The sequence below is a fragment of the Dipteris shenzhenensis genome, chromosome 18, assembly GCF_047967505.1.
Source record: "Dipteris shenzhenensis isolate YYH24624 ecotype China chromosome 18, Dip_SZ_1.0, whole genome shotgun sequence".
NCBI lineage: Eukaryota > Viridiplantae > Streptophyta > Polypodiopsida > Gleicheniales > Dipteridaceae > Dipteris > Dipteris shenzhenensis.
Window position 1 is genome coordinate 24970606 of NC_141613.1, and position 14793 is coordinate 24985398.

General features: G+C 45.4%; 1 pseudogene; it reads right to left on the reverse strand.

Annotated features, from left to right (window-relative positions):
* Window positions 1-12796: 12796 nt before the first annotated feature.
* LOC147890993 (uncharacterized) lies at window positions 12797-13812 on the reverse strand (annotated as a pseudogene).
* Between the last annotated feature and the right edge of the window lie 981 nt (window positions 13813-14793).

A 14793-nucleotide genomic window follows, 5' to 3' on the forward strand; every position in this document is an offset into this window, starting at 1 on the left:
AGTGTGTTGAGGTGACAACTGTGTGCACAGTGTGCCTGGCAAGGGACTGTGCCTGCAGGGGTCAGTGCTGGCTAAACAGCTGAGGTGGCACTGCTGAGGTGGCACTACTAAGGTGGCACTGTTGATGTGGCACTGATGATGTGGCACTTATGACATGGACTGATGATGTGGCACTGATGATGTGGCCTGATGACATGGCAAGTTGAGCGAGATGGTGACGTGGCAAACAAGGGTGACGTGGCACTTGATCAGCTTGATGATGTGGCAAGTGGATAAGTGCCATGTTTCACGAGGTGAGGCACCAGAATCTTTAAAAAAATTCGTCGGAATCTACGAATACTTCAGAATCTTGATGATTCTGTCGAAGTGGCCGATGCCGTCACGGAGGGCTGAGAAGCACATTGGCTCGTGGAGGCACCACCGTGGAGATTTCCCTTGCTATGTTATTTATCGTGTGGAGGAATTATGGCGGTGCACGGTTACTACTGCTGGAGGTTGAAGGCATAGCGCTTTGCTTGTTGTTTGAAAAGGAGCGCAGCTGCTGCTGCCAGGCGTTCAAGGGCCTGCTGTGCGTAGGAGGCGAGTTAAAAACGGAGCCTAAACCTCTATGGAACCTCAAGGTAGAAGGTCTACCAGTTGTGAGCTGGTGCGCTGGAGAGCTACGGCTGTCTATTGCAGGTGCTGGAGCGTTGTATCGATCGGTGTCAGCTTGGAGAGGCTTGGAGAGGCTTAGAAGAGCCTCTTTACATTGAGAGGAAGCGTTGTGTGGAGCGTCTCGTGGGCATAGAAGCCGTTGAGCAGCCCGTTCGATCACGAGCGTTGAAGGTCTTTGGCAATGGAGAGGCTTCGCATGGACAATGGATATTGTGTGGCGATGGTGGTGTAGTTGAAACTGCCGAGAGCTCTTGGGCGTCGCTGCTGGAGCAGCCTATCAAGGTGCTGGCTTTGTGGAGAGGTCGAGCAGCCTGGCCATGAGTGTTGTAGCTTGCATAAGCTCGTTGGATAAGCTATACACTTATGTTGATGAAGCCTTTCTTCGATAGCTTTAGAAGTCAGAGGCTCCTTCACTCTCTATCTCAGACGAGGATAAGAACCTCTCTCTCTTTCGAAGGAGTAGGGATCACTCCTTAGACTTTCCTGATCTCTCTCTCTCTCTCTCTCATAAGATTATGAACTCTCCCTATCTTTCTCACAAACACAATGGATGGACAATCTCTCTCTCTCACAATGGAAGTCCTCACAAAGAAATCTCAAGAAATGAACGGTTCTCTCTTAAGCCATGACGGAAATTTTCTATCAAATGGACAGATGAAGCTCTCTCACCGGAAGTGGACTCTCACGGAGAACACTCAAGAGAACTCTCAATCACTCTCTCACACTCTCAAGAATTGCAATGCCTCAGCGGAAGGCGAGGGAGCTCTGATACCATGACAAAATATGAAGAGGGGAGAGGAGAAGAGTGGAGATGAGGAGAGAGGGCACAGCTAGAGAGCACACCACAAATGACTAACTGTACACTAGATTTAGTTAAAAAATAGAATATATACAAACCCTTTTAGGGTTAGGGTTAGGGGATCTAACCCTTTCCTTTATAGCACTCTATAAGGTTAGTGCTATGCACATATGATCACGTGATGGTGCTATGCACACATGATCACATGATGTTGAGCGTGAACTCTCAACAGGGTTCACATCGGGCATTGAGGTGCTTAATCCTCGCAATGTAATCCCTATCCCACAATAAAATCCTTTCTCAACATCTCCCAGTTGATCTTTTCCTCTGGGGTGAGAGCTCTATACCATCGACCTACCTTACTATCCAGTGAATGCATTGACCATTTCAAGGTCGCCTGGTGCACCAAAGGCTTCACAAATCTGCTCGAACTTTTCCACGTGAGAGACCAGGTCTCTTTCCCCTAGGAACTTGGTCATCAGCTTGGAAATGGCTATGGGATGGCTCCTCGAGGGATTTGCCATCCCTGGAGGGAACACTGGGGTGGGTGGTGGTGGTGTTGCCCCCCTTCCTGGGGCATTCACCAAAATACGCATAGCCTCATCAGTCAACACCGTTTAAGTAGCTAGCAGAGGTGGTGTTACTATAGGCCTGACAGGGGTCACAGGGGTTGCCTTAGGCCTTGCCCAAGTGGTGGTGTCCATGTAGTTGCTGGTGTCACCATCGGGACAGAAGTACCCATGCCTGTGTTCATTGGCGCAACCGGTATAGATGGGAAGGAACAGACTCCCAGAGGTGGGGGGGTCCTGCGGCATGGTAGCATTGGTCCCATGCTGCGGGTGGTAGGGTGGAAACTGTGGTGCCCCAAAGTTGACAAAGGCTGGTGGGGCCGGGGCGGTAAGAGGGTCGTAAGGCATTCCACCTTGGAAGTTCCTAGCATCCCCTCTTGTCTCTACGGAGTTCCCTCATCCATGGATCTTCATCATGGATGATTTTTCATGTTAGTTTCGTTAAGAAGCAAAACTTTTATACTGGCATCGAAAGTTTATATGCCCTAATAAAAATAAATGTTCAAAACATTCGCCTAGATTTGAAACTTTTATGCAAAAAAATACAAAGTTTCGCCAGGAGTTACACCTTTTACTTCAAAATTCCAAAAAATATACATATAAGCATTCCATGTTCTACCAACATTGCAAAACTTAAAAAATTAGCTCAAGAAACTTTCGCCAAGATTTTATATTAATATATAAGTATAGCTTCGATAAAAACATCCCTGATCTTCATCATCCATGTTCTCCCACTGGGGGGGTCTGGCATAAGAGGAGGAATCTAGATTGATGAAAGTAGTTTCTGTCCCGGTTTGTGGCTCGGGAACTGTATGTTGCTGGCTTCCCTTCCTACGGACATGCCGGCAAAGGGGTTCTCCATGTCCGCCGACTCTATTCTTCCCAAGCAGCCGAACATATTAGAGAACATACCTCTAAGCTTGGATGCAACCGAAGGTGCAGGAGAGTTGGGAGAGGCTACACTCGTGAAGGGGGCTTCCGATGCCCTTGGACCGTGGGGCCTTGCATCACTCCTTCAAGACTCTTTGTGTCGTCTGAACTAGATTGAGTTTTTGGATGAGGTCCTACGGATGAGTGGAGGCTAGGAATTGAGCTGCTGGACCCCCAACTAGGACAAAGGGTGGGCTGATCGTAGCTCGAAGCACTTTCCTTTGGCACTGGACCCTTTGGCAAAATCCTTCCGGACCTCAAGTGCATGTGGGGTGCCTCTGGTTGGGGAAACCCAAGCTGAACTGAGGTTTTGAAAATTTTTTTTAATTACTTAGCTACCATAGAGATATAGCGCCGGTTGGCAGGGTAACACTATAGCATCGGTCGGTGGGCTACGAGTATAGCAACGGGCGGTGTAGTATGATTTTGGCGGCAGGCAGCAACGTAACCTTTCTGCGACGGTCGACGAAATAGGAAATAGCATCGGTCGGTGTGATGGATGTACGGTGATGATCGGTGGAAAAATAGTTGCCACGTGGTTGGCGAGATCGGAAGGACGGAATATCCCCATGGGCGTAAGGATATGGTATGACACCGGTCGGAAGAAAAATGACTCGATGGGATAGTATAGCAACGATGACCTAGTATGCGAACAACATCGGACGGCAGGATTTCATAGCGACGGGTGGTGCGATGTAGTAACGCGATGGTGGGGGGAACGATTACGACTACGAACGGAGGGGTAGTTTCACCGCGCCAGCAGCTGGATAGTAAAATAGCAACGGCGATGGGAAACCACTACAGCACCGATCAACGACCTGTCAGATCGGTGCAAAAGTAACTTTGACAAGCATTAACTCTAGGCTACGGGGTGAACCGTGGTCAGGGGTTAGGTCGGCAGGGAAGTGTTATAACACCAGGTCAATGATGGTTGATCGGTAGGATCCGACTAACGTGTCGATCAGCGGGGAATCTGGTCGGTGCGATACGCTACAGCGTCGACTCGGTGGGATAGTCAGACACAGTTGCGCCGTCTAAGATTGGGTGATTTCTAAGGATTTTGCAGTTTTTATTCATGATTTTTTGTGATGGGGGGGGTGCTACACTACCTAATCTACCTACTCAATGAAAAACAAACACTTTTTGGAAGTCAAAATGCAAAAACTCAGAAAAGGGAATTCTAGAAGATGAAACTACTTCAAAACTTGACAAAAATCCTTAGTTTTGTTGTTTTTTGAGGTGATTAGACTACACACACACCATAGCAATCAAGCCTACTAAGTTCTTATCAACTTGAAACACCAAAAAGCAACCAAAACAAGCTTCCCAAATTCCTACATTTAAAAACAGTTTTTCGTCCTCTCTCTCTCTCTCTCTCTCTCTCTCTCTCTCTCTCTCTCTCTCCACCTCTCTTCTCTCCTACAACTCCACTAACAAGCTCCAAGTTAAGCTTGAAAACTTGTGCAATGGGAATATAACGAAGGAAGACAAATGCATATGCAAAAGCATACATTTTCTCCCTGGCAGCGGTCCCAAAATGTGGCGTGGTCTCAGCACGGTGACTCACGTGTCATGGGGTAGTTGAAGATATGCCGACGGAGCTTCCACTCCCGGCTACTCCTTGTGGGAGCAACTCATAGCATGAGCCATCCGCAAGTGTCACTCAAGCGGCCTCCGGAGTATTGCAATGTGATTTCACACGAGGAAGAGGGAAGGGAAAGAGGGGAGGGGGAGGGAGAAGGGGGAGAAGGGAGGAGGAGGAAGGGAATAAGGAGAAGGGAGGGAAGGGGGATAGAGTGACAACCACAAAGGCACTACAATGGAAACAAGAGAACACCCAAAACACTCTCTTGGAAGAGAAGAGGGAGCTTGTATTCAAACTTGCGCAAACAACAATGAAGACCAAAGTCAAACTTTTGGCCTTTTATACAAGTCACCTTTTGAAGGGAGGGCCAACCCTTTTCCTTTTTAGCACTCTCCCTCACTTTACAACCATGGGCTCTTGGGCTCGTAGGATGCCAAGGCATGTTGCTATTCTTACCGACTTTCCCTACTAGCGAAAATAGCGCTTGTGTTAACCATATTAAAGCGCTTGGGACAAATCTAGTATTAGGAGGTGGTCGTAACCTCCTTGCTTCCATCAAGGCATTAAGCCCTTGTTCCACGTCAAGGCAAGAAGCCCTCTGTATTGAGGCATCTTCATTTGTGCTCTACCTCTTCGTGTAGAGCGTCTTCTCCTCTTCGATCTGCTTCAAAAAGCTCATCATTCTGACCTATGGAGAGCGAGATATGTTTGTTTTAGTGTACTGTTCATTTCTCTGTTCTTGATTGAGATTTCAAGTTGTGAGAAATAGAGTCTGATTGATAGGAATAGGGAGTGCCATCTTCTTTCCAAAGAGGCATCTCCATCTTAGTTTCTCAGAGTTAGAGTTTCTCTGCTTGTTCAAGTTCTAATGTTTGAGAGGAGTTTCAAGGCTTTATGCCTAACTAAGCACTAAGGTTGCAACTCGACAGACTGCTCACACAAGACTACAAGCATCTCCATCTCGAGTTGGCTATCACACAGGCTCCACGAGCTCCATCTACACCAACAAACACACTACGCAACCACTCCTCCAATAGCAATGCTCTCTACGGGGCTCCAACACGTCTACTACCACCCAGACACCCCAGCGACTAGCTCCACAACTTCAAAGGAGAGTCAGCAGCTCCAAGACGGCTCACAGCAGCAACCAGAGGTCCTTCATCAATGACAACAGTCCATCAATGGACCACGCCAACCTTCAACGCTCCATGCCTCCAGCCCCGCCTGCACGCCTACGACCAAAGCTCCATGCAACCACGCCTTCATGGACAACAGTGGCGGCTAGCTCTTCAACGCCGTCCACATCCTTCAAAGGCTCACCTACAACAACGGCTTCAACAGCACCCTTTCAAGGTCTTCATTCTGACTTCAAAGTCAAGCCTCTCCACCGACGGGTAGCCAATAGCAAAAACTCCGCCCAGTAACGTCCTAACGAGCCGACTGACTCGACTGCCTAACACAGAGAAAGTGAACTTCTCGGTCGACTCCAGCACCTACCCTACACAATAGCAATGATCACAGGTCCCACGAGACCTCCAACTCTTAGGCGGCTGCCTTCAGCAACGAACTACAGCTCCGCAAGGCTCGCAGCTCCTCCAACAATGCCCTCTACATGAGCAATCATCCTCACCATAGCCGCCTTGTCGCCTTGACGACCCTCCTCTACAATTACGTGGAGGTATGCAACTATGGGCAACTGGGGCTTTAGCAACGAGGGACCCCACAGGCTTCACCATCACCATAGCTTCGACCCTGCACAACCTTCACCCTCTACCACGTGGAAATGCCATGCAGAAGATAGGTTCAGACCATGGTTCAGTTAGGCTACCATAGGTTTGGTCAGCCTTGTAGTTAGGTTGCATGACAAGAGGTAGATGGCATTTTAACCAGGGTTCGCTGTACTTCACCCTTGGTTACACCTCTTGTAACTTTTAAGGCACTTGGGAGTCTTATCCACAACTGCCATATCATCATTGACTGTCCAGTCAGCTTGCTCAATCAGCATCATCTTGTGAAGGCAATGCACACTCATCTGTGCAGTTAGCTTGCACAGTTAGCAGTGCCACCTCAGCATAGAGTGCCTCACAGGCACACAGTGTAAACAGCATGTGATCTCACCCTGCCACCCCACCATAGGCACATCATCATTTTTGGGCCTTCTTGGGATCAAAGTTTAGCCTATCCTTTCGAGGGTCGTATCTTTTGATCTAGAGGGAATTTCATAGCGCTTCAAAAAGAAAATTTGCTCACTAGATCATGCTCTACGCACTGAGCACCTCAGATCTACCATTTGATATTTCCATAGGTCAGCATCATCAAATCTTCATCATCGGAACTACCTCCTGATCCTTTGTAGCGCACCCAACACATAAAATGAATCCAAATAAAATTCATTTACTGCATTTTGCGATTCGACGTGTAGTCTAGGTCTAGACTAGCACTACCATAGAGGAGATCCAACTCCACAAAGCCAAGTCAGCCATTGCCTCATTACTCGGTTAGTTCCCACTGACGTCAGTCCCATCGGATCTATCATCGGTATACACATTCACACACTAACACCAGTTCAGTTCTCTTGGCATTTGGCAGTTCATCACCTCAGCATGACACTTGGCAGAGTTCTCCTTCTTAGATTCAGGATTGTTGCACACATCTTGCACACACACATGCCACCCAACTCGATGGTCATAATATTTTGCACAGACCCTTGCAATATATATTCTTGTGTCTCTACACTATATATATATTGTTAGATATATCATGTAACATTTTCCCCTTGCTAGATATATTGTTTCCCTGCTGACTCAACAGGAGCCACTGCACCCAAGCTGGGTTGGCAGAATTTATCAGTTAAATTTCCTAGGACTTGCCCTATTGCCTGCTATTAAGGCTAAACAAAGCGCCTTAAGAAATGAAGTTGAAGAGAGTAAGGAACATTGCTCATAAGAGGAAAAGAAATACACATGCAGCTAAACATTGCATTCCATTCTCATTTCATGATACGTGCAATCACATAATCCAAAAGATACAAGATCCAAAATGTAGGTAAGGGAATTTTGAACCACCAAAGTCCACACCCCTTTACATCTCATGTGCGAATAGACTTTAGAATTGACAACTTCTCAACCTTAGGGAGTGCACATTGTTTATGCTCAGCTAGCAAGAAGAGGGAGAGGAAGAGAGAGTGAGTGAGAAAGAGAGAGAGGGGGGCAATACATAGCAGTAGCAAAAATGAGAGAGAGAGAGAGAGAGAGAGAGCAAGCCAGAGCAAGAGGGAGCAGAGAAAGAGGGGGAAGAGGGAAAATGCAAGGGAGGGTAACCTCAAATTGCAAAAATGGCAAGCTAAACCAGAAAAGTGGTGCTGCAGTAAGCAGTTATGTTTTATTGTTTTAACTTTTAGGGTTTCTATATATATAAAGATAGGAGGAATTTTTGCATTCATTTCTTACTGCCACTTTCATAAAGCCATAGAAACTCCCACTCCCCAAACTTCCTCACTCCCTCAGCCTCTGTTTCCATGAGTTTTACAAGAGCTACCTTCCATGCATTCATCTCGCAAATTGCATTTGTAGATCGCAAGGAAGAGCTCTTTAGGGTGTTTGATAGGACTGTAAATGTCCCAACCACATATCAACGAGCCAAGGATGACTTCATGGAGCTCATCAACTATATGCAATATAAAATCTCTAATTTTGCAATCAACTTGATGAGTCTTCAAAAAGATGGGTTCCATTAGATTATATCAAGTATCTATACATGGAGGAACCTAGCTTTGTGAAGCGCTTGACCCATTTCTGTGCAAATCTTATAGAGAAAGGGTATATGATAAAACTCTACTATGCTCTATCAATATTGTGAAACTAAAAAAACTAGCTTGACAAACTTTCACCAAAATTTTATATTAATATATAAGTATAGCTTCGATAAAAACATCCATGATTATTGTCATGAATACAATACTTATTTGTTATGAAAATGTGCCTGTAGGTGCAAAAAATTCCACCTGAGCTGGCTTGCACTCCAAGAACAAATGGACCAAATCAAGACGTTTTAGATACATGAGGGGAAGAGACATATGGAGCATTTTTGTGGTGCTTCTGATGATGAAGAAGTTCCTAATCAGGATACTACTGGAAGACCAGTGGGTTTCATGGCTTTTGCAAGAAGAACTGCCCAGCCAAATGTCCACCAATACAAGGAACCTTCACGAAACAGTCCTCCTATGGAAAACAGTCATGAAGTGGACGTTTTATGTCACAGATTCAATGAATATAAGTCTCTACCACCTGATCTTAGGGCTGTAATGCCTTTTCCCCAATATATCCAAAAAGTGAAATCTGTTGATGCTAAGGGTCTTTCTCATCGGATAAGATTATTCTGTCAAAGTTTAAGGGGGATATCTGCACTCCTAATGGACTGGAGGAATGGTTGAGCAAGATGGAAGACTATTGCCTGCTCTATCCTAGAAGTGATCAAAGAAAAATCAGATTTGGAGCTCTACACATGGAGGATTATGCTCATTCCTGGTGGAGGAATCTTCAAATGAAGGGATCACTATTCATTCTTGGGAGGAATTTAAGGAGCAGATGCTTCATACATTTGTATCCTCTATTACTAGAGATAAGCTTGTTTGCCAATGGTATAACTTATCTCAGCAAGGTTCTGTGAGGAACTATATTAAACAGTTATAGAAATTGTCCTTGTTTGTTTCATGGTATTGATGAGAGAAGTAGGCTGCTCAAATTCATATATGGGCTTCATCCAAGCATTTTTGCTGATGTGACAGCCCTCAAACCTAGTACTCTCAAGGAAGCAATGTGTTGGGCAGAACTTTTTGAACCTAAGTACAGCTTGAAGGAGAGGATTGGGCATTGGGCACATGGACAATAGGCCTATCAACAAAAGCAATTTTCCATTGGTTCCCAAGCAAGTACCACCTACCACAGCATCCATTCCTATCCCAAGATACCCTACTGTTTATGGCAGCAATGGGGGCAAGGCGAAATCTCTCAGGTTAGGAGATATGAATACCTCTACTACACCTAGTTCTAAGGAGAACCCCAAGGACAGGAAGGATAGAGTGGTCAAGCAATTGTCACAAGCTATTATAGAGGACAGAAAGTAGAAGAATTTATGCTACTTATGTGGAGAGATGGACTCCAGACCATAAGAACGTGTGTAAGGCCAAATCAGGTGCCAAACCGAGTATGATCTTAGAGCTTGATGATGACCCTTCTTACGAAGACTACTGCAGAGGTTGAATTCCATGACTGTGTAGGTGATGATCATGGAGACAATGATGTTTCTCATGATTCCAAACGTGAACCCTCTTTTCCATTTGACCCAGGCGGGTGTATTGTTTCTAATACCATGACTGATGGTGATTTTCAGTCAGAATATTCAAGTAAATGCCATCAATGGAGGGTTGAAGTAATTGATGATCACTTCGAGGTGGACAGAAAGTCAGATGGGAACCCTTGTGTGAATGATGATGACTTGCTTTGGGATACCCAATCTGTTACTTACAGCATCTCTCCAGAGGCATTTATGGGGTCTCATAATGCCCATACACTTAGGTTACAAGGGATAATTAAGGGCAGATCAGTCCACATATTGGTTGACAGTGGGAGTACTCACGTCTTCATTAATTCCAAATCTATTGAGCCAGTAAGATTACAACCTACCACTATTGATCATGGCTTGCAGGTACAAGTGGCTAATGGAGAGTATTCTATCAGCAAGTCTTGTTGTCAAGGTACTGAAATACACTTGTCACCAGAATATGTCTTCCAAGGAGATTTGTTTGTGCTGGACGTGGGGCCCATTGATATTGTCCTTGGTTGTGATTGGCTGCAATCACTTGGGGAGATTACCATGGACTTCCATCAGAGGTTTGCAGGAACTGTTACAGCAGGACTCAGATGTGTTTGCTGACCTGCCACATCATCTTCCACCCAAAAGAGACATTGATCATGCCATTAATCTTGAAGCTGGTTCTAAACTAGTTAATAAGGCTCCTTACAGGTTGTCTAAGTTGGAGAGGAAGGAGGTTGCTAGGCAGGTCCAGGAGTTATTGGACGGACTTTATTACACACAGCCAATCTCTATTTGCATCTCCTGTCCTATTGGTGAAGAAGAAGGATGGGTCTTACAGATTATGCATTGATTATAGGGATCTCAATAAAATTACTATAAAGAACAGATCCCTATTCCTAGAATAGATGACCTATTGGATGAATTAAACGGGGCAAAGTTCTTCACCAAGATTGACTTAAGATCTGGGTACCATCAAATTAGGATGAGGGAAGGAGATGAGCCAAAGACAGCTTTCAGAACTGTAAAGGGGTTGTATCAATTTAAGGTGATGCCCTTCGGGCTAACCAATGCCCCAGCTACATTTCAAGCCTTCATGAATAAGATACTACAGCCATACCTTTATAGATATGCCTTGGTATTCTATGATGACATACTTATTACAGCAAATACAAGGAGGACCACCTTGCACATGTGAAACAGATTCTGGAAGTTCTCAGATTCCATCAACTCTTTGCCAAGATGAGCAAGTGTACCTTCATGGCTAGTGAGGTGGAGTATTTGGGTCATATTGTGGGCAGCAATGGGCTAAAGGTGGACCCTAATAAAGTGAGATACAGTGTGGAGTGGCCTCAGCCAGCCAATGTGACTCAGCTCATTTCCTGGTCTTGCTTCATTCTATGGAAGGTTTATAAAGCATTTTGCCAAGATAGTTGCACCTCTTACAAACTTGCCAAAGAAGGATTCTTTTAGATGGACTCTTGGGGAGTTTCCAGCACTTGAAGCTTGCCCTATCTTCAGCTCCTATTTTGGTATGCCCAGACTTCTCTCTTCCTTTCACTATTGAAGCTAATGCTAGTGGAAGAGGAATTGGTGCTGTCCTAAGGCAGCCTCATGGAGTAATTACTTTTGAGAGCAGGAAGTTGGGTGACAAGGAGTTATCCTACCACATCTATGACCAAGAGATGCTGGCTATACTACATGCTATAGAAAAGTGGCACCACTATGTTTATGGGAGTCATTTCAAGGTAAGGACAGACCATAGGACCCTCAAATATTTCTTGTTCCAAGCTAGTCTCTCCCCAAAGCAAAAGAGATGGCTTTGCAAAGTTCAAAGTTATGATTTTGAGATTGAATATAAGGGAGGGAAGGAGAATATTGTGGCTGATTCACTTTCAAGAATGTGGGAATGTACTTTGAGTTCCATTTCAAAGGTTTATAAGGAATGGATCCATGGTATACAAGAGGAATATCTTTCAGATAATGAAGCCGCAACCATATTTCAGGACCTACAAAACCCCTCTTGTGATGGCCATCCCAACTACAAGCTACACAATGTGGTTTGCTGTGGTATAAAGGGAAAATTTTTTCGTGGAAAATTCAGCCTATGAGCTACTGGTTTTACAGAAGATGTGCACTCTTCTCCAATGGCAGGTCACATAGGGCTGTACAAAACATATGACAAAGTTAGGCAGAGTTTCATATGGAAGGGGCTATGGAGAAGATATGAGTTTCTTTTTATGAGCTGTAATTTTGTTACATTTCCCTTGCAAATTTGAGGACAAATTTTCTTTTGGGCAGGGAGGTATTGTAACAAAGGTGATCCTTACTTAGACATTTTAGCCTAGTAGGTTCTTTCTAAAGGGGCTTGTAGTTGAGTAGCATTTAAGTGGGAAGCCAAATGTTGCCACGTGGCATCTTAGGGAGGCTGTCCCATAAGTCATGTTGCTATTGTTGCTAGACCCAAACCTATAAATTTGGGGGGGGGGGGCGGGGGGGGGGTCTTTGCTGTTGTACACATTCATTCATGATTTGCAATCTAGTACACCTTTCCAACTGACCTTACATTGCTCTTGGCTGTCTTGAACTGGGACTTGTATCCTAGCCTAAGAAGTTCCCTTCCTAGCCAATTGCTAGTGCAGCCCATCACTAGCTGTGGTTCTATATTTAATTCCAGGTACCAATATGAATTTGCACATGAATTTCACGCTGTCCTTTCCCTTTGTTACTATCTACTGTTATTCCTGGTTACTTAGGCTGTGAAACTAGAGTGAAACTAGCAGGCAGTAGGCCAGCTTCTCTACAAGAACCACCATACCCGCTGTCCAAGGAAAAGGGCTGATCTCTGGCCTCGCACAGAAGACCTTCAATCATGGGCACGTGAAGGAGCAAAAGCAAAAGAGCTTGAGCCAGTTCCAAATGGCTTCAAACCAGCTCCCAAGTGTGCTATTCCAGACTAGAACACCTCCAGGAGGCAGCAGGTCCACAAAGCAAGAGGATAATACTGGTCACAACCTCTCCCCTAACACCTTCATGGGCCAACCCATCTAGGAAAACCTCGATCAATCTGTCCAAGAAATCACCCAGGAAAGCGTCATTCTGAGCATGGAGCAACTCAGCAGCAGCAGCAGCGAGAGCTGGCTCCACTGTGTACACTCTTCTCCTATCCTTTGAAATATTGACAATGGATCTCATGTGCATTGCTACAAGCTGTTGTGGTAGACTCCCCCATGCAACTACATCAAGTCCCACAATACAGGCAAAAACAGCTACTGCTATGTCCGGAGTCACCCAACCTGCTTCTAAGGTATTGATGCTCTTGCCCAACAATGTCAACTTGGCGTGTTGGATGGTTGGGGTCAGCTTGTTAGCGTCATCTACTAAGTCATAGTACGCTGTCCAGAGTGGTCTCCCATATTGTATCACAGCTTCTGGAGACGTGCTTGTTTCAGCCTCACTGCTGCTATCAGTTCCAGCCTTCGCAAAAATGTCACTATTCCCAATCAAATATAATGGATGGTACACATTATAAGGGCTAGCCAGTCTCAAAGGCGAGATTGGATCGTCCTCTGAACCTGATGCTACGTCTGCAACCTTCCTGTCAATGTGCCTAGCACAATGCGAAAATCCCTGTGGATTACTTCTAAGGGACCTCCTGAACTTCCCAAAATTGTCACCGAGCTCCAGCCTCATCGACACACAATAGAAGCTTCACTTTACGCCCTTCTTGCTTATTTATTGTCCTTGAAGCAGAGCTCAAACTGTGTGTTGGTTTTTGTAGCAGGCCTTGGGCTTATAAACGGAGACGACCTGGGCCTCATAATTCATTCAACAGCTCAGCCATCAGAGGAGCAGTAGAAGCATCTATACTCACCCCCTCAGGCCTACATCTAGGAGGCAGAGGAAACTTCAACCCTAGGCACCGCTTTGCTTGGCTCACTCAATCTTGCTTACAGGGACATTATAGGTGTGTTATTAGCACTAGCACAAATGACTATCTAAATAACTACGTAGCCCCGTTGTTGTTCTACCAGTGCCCATTGTGCTACTACTTGCTTCTTCAAGCACCCTAATGAAGAACTGCATAGCAGCTCAACTCCGTGGCTGCAGACAAAGTCTTATATCCATCTACCTGCTTTTGGTGGGACTAATCTTCATCTCAATGATGGACTTGAGATAAGCTTCACAATGAAGTTCGTTTTCACATGTCCACTGCCCCCAATCCGGCCATCCCCCTCGATGCCATGGCTGGTCCTCTTGAAGAAATTCTCGTCATTGTTGTTTACACTAGTATGGTTCCTATGTTGGGATATCTCAAGGTGTATGCCTCAGGCACACCTTATGTTTCTATGTGTGAGTGCTAGAGGCACAGTTAGGTGCCCACAAGCACAGTTAGGTGGTGGAAAAGCCACATAGGATGATTGAGTGAATCTAGGAGCAGATTGAGGAGATGATTGTGGAGCTTTGAGGTCATCAGTGATGTCAGTGACCTTGTATGAGGTGCCTACTTAAGGACCTCTTTCTTCTTCATTCTATAAGCAAGTATTCTGATTTTGTGTCAACTCTACTCTTTCCTTTCAGTATTCCAACATGGTATCAGAGCCCTTTGATCCTCCTTGAGCCCATTTTTGCCACATCATCATCTTCTTCCTCTTCTTCTTCTTCACCATCTCTCCCTCTTCTTCCAAAAATTTGCTTGAGCTTGTTCTCCTCTGATTCTCACCCATTTCCCACGCCCTTTCTGCTGGAGATCCCTCTTGTTGGGGCGCATTTCGGGCTGGAAGGAATTGACGAAATATGAGCTCTGCTAGTCGCCATTGCACGAACTTCGTCGAATCTTCTTCCTGCGTTTTCTCTGCGCCTGCTCCGTCTTTGTCTAATTCCTTTCAGGGCAAGCTTCTCCATACCTAGAGCTACCTTGTGCTGAAATCTGAGCAGCAATG